Here is an 8,532-nt window from a genome sequence, read left to right on the forward strand (position 1 = left end):
TCTAGAGAGAACTCTACTATATTGAAAGCAATATATTGAAATAAGCCTTCAAAAATTTATCCAGTGTGGGGCACCTGGGTGGCGCCCTCGGTTAAGCGTTCGACTCTTGGTTTCGGCTCAGGTCAGGTTCTCGTGGTTTGTGGGTTCCAGCCCCACATTGGGCTCTGTGCTGATAGCACAGAGCCTGCTTGACATTCTCTCTCTCTCCCTCTCTCTCTGCACCTCCCCCCCACTCTCTCTGTCTCTCTTTGTCTCTGTCTCAAAACTAAATAAACTTAAAAAAATTTTTTTTAAATATTGTCCAATGTCCTACCTGTTAAATACACTGGCCTTTTTTAAAGTTTATTCATTTATTCATTCATTCATTTATTTACCCATTTACTTATTTAGAGAGAATATGAGCAGAGGAGGAGCAGAGAGAGAGAGAGAAAATCCCAAGCAGACTCATGTAGTCAGTGCAGAGTCCGACGCGGGGCTCTATCTCATGAACTGCGAATCATAACCTGAGCTGAAATTAAGAGTCAGACACTTGACTGACTGAGCCACCCAGACACCCCAAACCCATTGGTTTTTTTAAAGTTTTTTATGAAATACAAGTACTCATACTTTTAAAAACTATTCCTTGACCTCTCTTACATTTTTCTTGGCTCTCCACCTATGTCTTTGCACACCTAGCAGCGATTTCTGTCCGTGGCCCCATATTCCCCTTCAATTCTCTGTATTGGTCAGGATCATCATGACCATCATGATCCTATTGTCATAGCTACCACTAAGGAGCCAGTCATTGTACTAGACCCTTTAAATACATTAAATCGATGTTTAACATGTCACTGCAAGACACATATATATGTTACACATATACATACACATGTGAATCTGAGAGCGCCCCAAATCCATCTTCTTCGACAGCATGCCCGGAGACCTTAAATCACTTGCTCCAGAACACATCGCTAAGTGGCCACTGCAGTATGACTCACAGTGCCCTCACAAAGAAGCCTGCTAGGGTCGTGCTTCTTAGATTTTAACAGACTCACTAATAACCTTCAGATCGTGTTAAAATGCAGATTCCACTTCGCTAAAGTCAGGAGGTTACCTGAGATTCTGTATGCCTAGCAAGTTCCTCCATGTAGTGACAGCTGCTTATCCACGGACCACACTGGAAAGTAGCAAGGTGCAGGGGGGAGGAGAGATGAGGCTATTGCCCTTTGATTCACGCGGGAAGTACTCAGGAGCACACTGTTGTTAATAGTTACTTGCTCTTGGTTGTCAAAGATTTGAAAAGATTGAGAGTGGAAGGTAGGCAATAAAGGGTTAATTCAGCAATCCTAGAGAGCCCCAAACCCCGCACATTCTACAGGTCTTCAGGACTGGCCCTCAACCAGCTCCTGGGGAATAACATGGGAGTCCTAGGAATGTTCTGCCTGATAACAACCTTTGTATACTTGAGACTGCAGGCCATACCAGATAGTTTATGCTAATGGTGTGATTTATTGGGAACATCTGTTTCGTGTGCTGGGGCTTTGCACTAGGCTGTGTCAATTCAACTTTTGCTGGGAGGTGGGGAGGCTGAAAACTGAGTAGCTATGAGCACTTTATGCACACGTGATAAAACCCCAAGAAAGCCCTAGGCAGCAAGGTGCAGGTGATCTTTCTAGTGGTCAACAGTTCACACGTATTGTCACATCTCACTGCAAAGAGAATTAAGTGCTGGCGTAAGATTCCACTGAGAGGACACCTGGGAGCTCACATCTGGTTTCTTCTAGACGCTGTTCAATGTGCGGTTTTGCTTCTGCTTATTTTAATCTATATTCTTTCATTATAATAAACTATAACTGAAAAAAAGCCAGCTTTTCTGAGCTGTGTGAGTTCTTCTAGTAAATCCTCAAACCTGCGGGCTGATTTGCAGAACCCCCACACAGAGCGTATTTAATTGAGAAAGAAAAAAAAAACTGGGTATAAAAGATACAGTTGATACCTTGCAATCTATCTCCTGGACCCACTGGATATACCTGAAATTCACCTGTGTCCAGCTAACTGACAGGTTTCCATCTTATGCCTGTGTCTTCCTGATTCTGGGTTTGTGAGCTCCTTCCAGCTAATCAGTGCCGCTCAGTCTCAGGCAGGAGCAAAAGAGGGAGTTGGGGAAAGGGAAGTAATGCCTCTTAGGTAATCCAACCAGTGGAAGAGGACTTTGGATAGGGAAATGTTTCAGTCTCCCTCTCTATAAAACAATTGGGAAGTATGTTCTAGATGTCCCTAGCGCGACTAAGCACATGGCAATGATCACCCATTCACATTGGACCCAAAACTAATTCAATAGTAATGGCAGCTCTGTGCCTGGGGTGGAGGAAATCTCATTCCCATAAGAAGGGTTCCTACCTTAATGAGGCCAAGGAAGCTCACTTTTCCAATGGGAGAAGATTTCTTAATCTTCTGTTTAATACCTCTGTGTGTTTGCAAAACTTTATGCCCTTTACTTACATTAAAGAAATGTGTGCCCTTACCTTTTTTGACTGTTTGGTTTCTATCACTATTGCTTACATTTGCAATATGTAGGTTTACAACAAAATTGAGAGGACGGTACAGAGATTTCTGATATACTTCCTTCCCCCACACATAAATAGGCTCCTCCATTGTCAACATCATGAACCAGAATGGAACTTTTTTTAAATATATAACCAAGGATGTATTTACATAGGCATATAATCACCCAAAGACCATAGTTTAATTTACCTTAGAGTCACTTTGGTATTGTACATTCTATGGGTTGGGACAAATGTATGATGAAATGTATCCATCATTATAATACCATACAGAGTATTTTCACTGCCCTAATAATCCTCTGTGTTCTACCTATTTATCTACCTTCCCACTCCCCCTATTCCAGCAGCCACCTACCCTTTTGTACATTGTAGATTGTGCACATTCTTTTCCTGCTCAAATCGGTTGATATTGAGAAAGTGTGTTCCCAAGCTGAGAATCCATCATGTCTAATGAATGTGTACGTAGAGATTCGGTCTCATCTCTCTTCTGTTGGTCTTTTTAATTTGGTTGTTTGCGTGCTACGACCTTGTGGATAGATGGGATGCCATGAAAAATGTAAAATCTGTGTAAACCATGTAACAGCAGGACAGCCTATCATGACTGAACATTTTTCTCCCTCTACCTTTATGGAGAATTAATTGACAAATAAAATTTGTAGTTAAAGTGTATAACAGGATGTTTTGATATATGCTGTGAAATGATTACCACAATCAAGCTACTTAACATACCCATCATCTCACATAGTTACGTGTGTGTATGTGTGTGTGTGTGTGTGTGTGTGTGTGTGGTGAAAGTACATAAGAACTACTCTCTTAGCAAATGTCAAAGACATCCACTTCTGGGTGGGTATCCAAAGAAAAGAAATCAGCATATTACAGAGATACCTGCATCCCCATGCTAATTTCAGTGCGCTCACACTAGCCAAGATGTGGAAATAGCCTATGTGTCCAACAAAGGATGTGGTATTTGCAAATCACAAAAGGAAATGTGGTATTTACATTCGGTAGAATATTACTCAGCTTTACAACAGGAGAAAAGTTTGCCATTTACAACAACATGATTCAACCTAGGGGACATTTTGCTGAGTGAAATAAGCCAAACACAAGAAGACAACTACTGTATGATCTCACCTATATGTGGAATCTAAAAAAGTCAAACTCCTAAAAACAAGACTCTGGAGTGGTAGTTACTGGGCACTGGAGAGAAGAGGAAATGAAAGATGCTATTCAAAGGGTACAAAGTTTTAGTTATACAACAAAATCAATTCTGGTTATCTGTTGTGCAGTACAGTGACTATAATTAGTAATACTGTATTGCGTATTTGAAACTTGTCTTTGTCATTTTCATTTTATTTTGTATGGCTTCTTCTAGCTATATACTATTTTTCTGGGTATAGTTTCTGGTGTTATGGTTTCAATGACTTTATTTCCTACAATTCTTCAATATTTTACTTCAATTTTTTTTTCAAGTTTTTATTTAGATTCCAGTTAGTTAACATACAGTGTAATAATAGTTTCGGGTGTAAAGTATAGTGATTCAACACTTCCATACAATACCCAGTGCTTATCACAAGTGCCATCTTTAATCCGCATTACCTATTTAACCCCCCCACCCCCACCCATCTCCCCTCTGGTAACCATCAGTTTGCTCTTTATAGTTAAGAGTCTGTGGTTTGCCTCCCTCTCTCTTTTTTTCCCCTTGGTTCATTTATTTTGTCTCTTAAATTCCACGTACGAGTGAAATCATATGGTATTTGTGTTTCTCTGGTTTCTTTTGCTTAGCATAATACTTTCTAGCTCCATCCATGTCATGGCAAATGGCAAGATTTCATTGTTTTTCATATCTGAGTAAAATTCAGCTTTGCGCAGTGGCAGTATCGTAGCCAATGAAGTTTATACGAGGCGCAATTATTGCTAATTGAAAACTTTTCCCGTATCTGAGTAAAATTCACGTATATATTCACATATACATATTCATATATATACCATATACATATTCATATATATACCATATATATATTCATATATATACCATATATATATTCATATATATACCATATATATATTCATATATATATTCATATATATTCACATATATATTCACGTGAATATATATGTGAATATATATATGAATATATATGTGAATATATATATCATATATATATCATATATATTCATATATATATTCATATATATTCATATATATGAATATGTATATGAATATATGTATATGAATATGTATGTGAATATATATATGATATAATATGAATATATATATGAATATATATAAAAATATATATATATCACATCTTTCTTATCCATTCATCAGCCAATGGACACTTCGGCTGTTTCCACATTTGGCTATTGTAGATAATGCCGCTATAAACATTGGGGTGCATGTATCCTTTTGAACTGCTAGATCATAGGGCAGTTCTATTTTTAACTTTTTCGGGTACCTCCATACTATTTTCCAGAGTGGTTGCACCAGTTTGCATTCCCACCAACAGAGCAAGAGAGTTCTCCTTCTTCCACACCCTTTCCAGTACCTGTTGTTTCTTGTGTGGTTGATTTTAGCCATTCTGACAGGTGTGTGCTGATGTCTCATAATTTTGATGTATATTTTCCTGAATATCAGTGATGTCGAGCATCTTTTCATGTGTCTGTTGGCCATCTATACATCTTCTTGGTAAAATGTCTATTCATGTCTTCTGCCCATTTTCTAATTGGATTATTCATTTTTTGGGGTTATAGGTTTATACGTTCTTTACATAGTCTGGGTACTAACACTTAATCATATATGTCATTGCAAATATCATCTCCATAGGTTGCCTTTTAGCTTTGTTGGTTGCTTCCTTCACTATGCAGAAGTTTTTTGGGTTTTTGTTTTTTGTTTTTTTATAAAGTCCCAATAGTTTGTTTTTGCTTCTGTTTCCTTGCTTCAGGAGACTCAGCTAGAGAGAACCTGCTACAGGTGAGGTCAAGGAGGTTACTGCCATATTCTCCTCTAGGATTTTTGTGGTTTCAAGTCTCACATTTAGGTTTTTCATCCATTTTGAGTTTATTTTTTGTTTGGGGTAAGAAAGTCATCCAGTTTCATTCTTTTGCATGTTGTTGTCCAGTTTTCCCAACATCACTTGTTAAAGAGACTGTTATTTTCTCACTGGATATTCTTTGTCAAAGATGAATTGACCATGACCCAGTATGGGTACCTTTCTAGGTTTTCTATTCTGTTCCAGTGATCTATGTGTCTGTTTTTATGCCAGAACCATGTTGTTTTGACCACTACAGTTTTATAATATAATTTGCCTCCTTTGCTTCTTTTGTTCAAGGTTGCTTTGGCTATTCAGGGTCTTTTATGGTTCCATACAAATTTTAGGATTGTTTGTTCTGACTCTGTGAAAAATGCTGAGGGTATTTTGTAGGGATTGCATTAAATGTGTAGATTGCTTTGGGTAGTATAGCATTTTAACAATATTTGTTCTTCTAATCCATGAACATGGGATATCCTTCAATTTCTTTGTGTTTTCAGTTTCTTTAATTAGTGTTTTATAGTTTTCAGAGTACAGGTTTTCACCTCTTTGGTAGGTTTATTCTTAGGTATCTTTTTGGTTTTGGTGCAATAGTAAATGGGATTGATTCCTTAATTTCTCTTTCTGCCACTTCATTATTAGTATACAGAAATTCAAAGGTTGGTTTTGTATCCTGCAACTTTACTAAATTTGTGTATCAGTTCTAGTAGGTTTTTTTGATGGAGTCTTTCAGATTTTCTATATAGAGTATCACGTCATTTGCAAATAGTGAGTTTTATTTCCTCCTTGCTGATTTGGATGTGTTTTATTTTTTTGTGGTGTCTGATTCCTGTGGCCAGGACTGCCATCACTATGTTAAATAACAATGGTGAGAGTAGTTATCCCTGTCTTGTTCCTGATTGTAGAAGAAAGGCTCTCACTTTTACTGTATTGAGGATGGTATTAGCTGTGAATTTTTCATATAAATGGCCTATATTATGTTGAAGTATGTTCCCTCTAAACCTACTTTATGAGGGTTTTTATCTTGAAAGAATGTTGTACCTTGTCAAATGCTTTCTCTGCATGTGTTTAAACAATCACAAGGTTTGTGTTCTTTCTTTTATTAATGTGGCATATTGCATTGATTGATTTGCAAATATTTAACCACACGTACAACCCAGGAATAAATCCCACTTGGGATTGGGTAAATCCAATTTATTTACCCATTTATTGGGTAAATGATTTTTTTGATGTATTGTTGGATTCAGTTTGCTAGTATTTTACTGAGAATTTTTGGATCTACGTTCATGAGAGAAAGTGGCCTGTAGCTCCCCTTTTTAGTGGTTTTGGTACCAGGGTAATGATGGCCTCATAGAATAAATTTGGAAATTTTCCCTTTTCTGTTTTGTAGAATCGTTTAAGAACAGTTATTAACTCTTCTTTAAATGTTTAGTAATTATTGATAGATATGTATTTATTACCATTTTATTATGTGTATTTTCATTGTTTCTGGAGATTTTCTCTGATCCTTTCTTGTCTTTGTCACTTTTGGTGTCTCCTTTCAACTCAAAGAGTTCCCTTTAATATTTATTTCAGGGCTGGTTTAGTGGTGATGAGCATTTTTAGTTTTTGTTTATTTGGGAGACTCTTTATCTCTTCTATTCTAAATGTTAGCCTTGCTGGATAGAATATTCTTGGTTGCCGAGTTCCCAATAAGCACTTTGAATATATCATGCCACTCCCTTCTGGCTTGCCAAGTTTCTGTTGAGAAATCTCCAGCTAGCTTTATGGGTTTTCCCTTGTTAGTGAAGGAATTCTTTTGTTAGAATAGATTCAGGTATTGGCTAAGGGGTACTTTAGGGAGGGGTAGTATAGTATTGCAGTTTATTTCGTCTTTTATCTAGGTTTCTGTTATGGAACACTATCTTACTAATTTTCCTACCCTGGGCAAATGCTTCCCATTACCATTCAACTTTCCAGAGATATTGTGACTCAGATTTAGTTTCCTGGGGCTATAGGATCTCTACATTATCAGCTGTGGGTTAATGCTTTTCCTCTTCCTTTTACTTCTTTTTATGCAATGAGTTTCCTTCTGCTTAGAGCCAAGTGTATATGAAACAAAAATGGAACATCAGCCTGGATTCTCCTTCAACTTTTAATTCCTTCAGTTTTATGCTTGTATAACACTGAGTTACTCTACAGTATTTTTCCTTCTTTTACCATGAGCAAACCATTGCATTAGATCTTATTATTTTAAGAAAAACATTTCTTTTAATTTTTTTAATGTGTATTCGTTTTCAAGAGACACAGGCAGAGCATGAACAGGGAGAGAGAGAGGGAGATACAGAATCTGAAGCAGGCCCTAGGCTCCGAGCTATCAGTGCAGAGCCCAGCGTGAGACTTGAACTCATAAACAGTGAGATCATGACCTGAGCTGAAGTCGGATGCTTAACTGACTAAGCCACCCAGGCTCCCCAAGAAAAAGATTTATGAGATATATACTTCCGGAATAGCGACAATGACATTTGGCAAAATGCTCATTCTGAACACAGATTGATTGTGAGTATGAAAGCAGATCCTCTTTGCTTTAGCTAAGATATCACAGTCTTTGGCAGGTTTGCTCCACCGTTTGTGGTTTAGGGTTAAAATTCTTTCCCTGAAGAAGTTTATCTTCTCTCTTTTTCTTATTTTGCTTTTGCTGGCAGTAAGTTTTAATAGAGTATTGAGACGTAAAATGTTTCTACTCAATGCCTTACAGTATCCACATTTCTGGACACTCTTTTTAAGATTAATTAATGATTTTCAATTCATATGACCTATTTGCTACCCTCTTTCTTTCTAGTCACTTGAATACATGACAACAAAGTACAAATGCTCTGAACAATAGTAAATTAATAAATCATTCTGATTCCTGTAATTCTATCTTCCAGGCCATCTCGACTCCTTATCTTAGCTACATGAATGTGAAATAAATAATTGAC

General features: G+C 37.2%; 1 non-coding gene across 1 annotated transcript; it reads left to right on the top strand.

The window, feature by feature from the left end:
* The first annotated feature begins 4,400 nt into the window (after positions 1-4,400).
* Positions 4,401-4,548, top strand: LOC125175933 (U4 spliceosomal RNA). Its single transcript, XR_007156072.1, has one exon. It is a non-coding gene; the product is annotated as a U4 spliceosomal RNA (small nuclear RNA).
* The last annotated feature ends 3,984 nt before the right edge of the window (positions 4,549-8,532 follow it).

This window comes from Prionailurus viverrinus, chromosome C2, assembly GCF_022837055.1.
Source record: "Prionailurus viverrinus isolate Anna chromosome C2, UM_Priviv_1.0, whole genome shotgun sequence".
Classification (NCBI taxonomy): domain Eukaryota; kingdom Metazoa; phylum Chordata; class Mammalia; order Carnivora; family Felidae; genus Prionailurus; species Prionailurus viverrinus.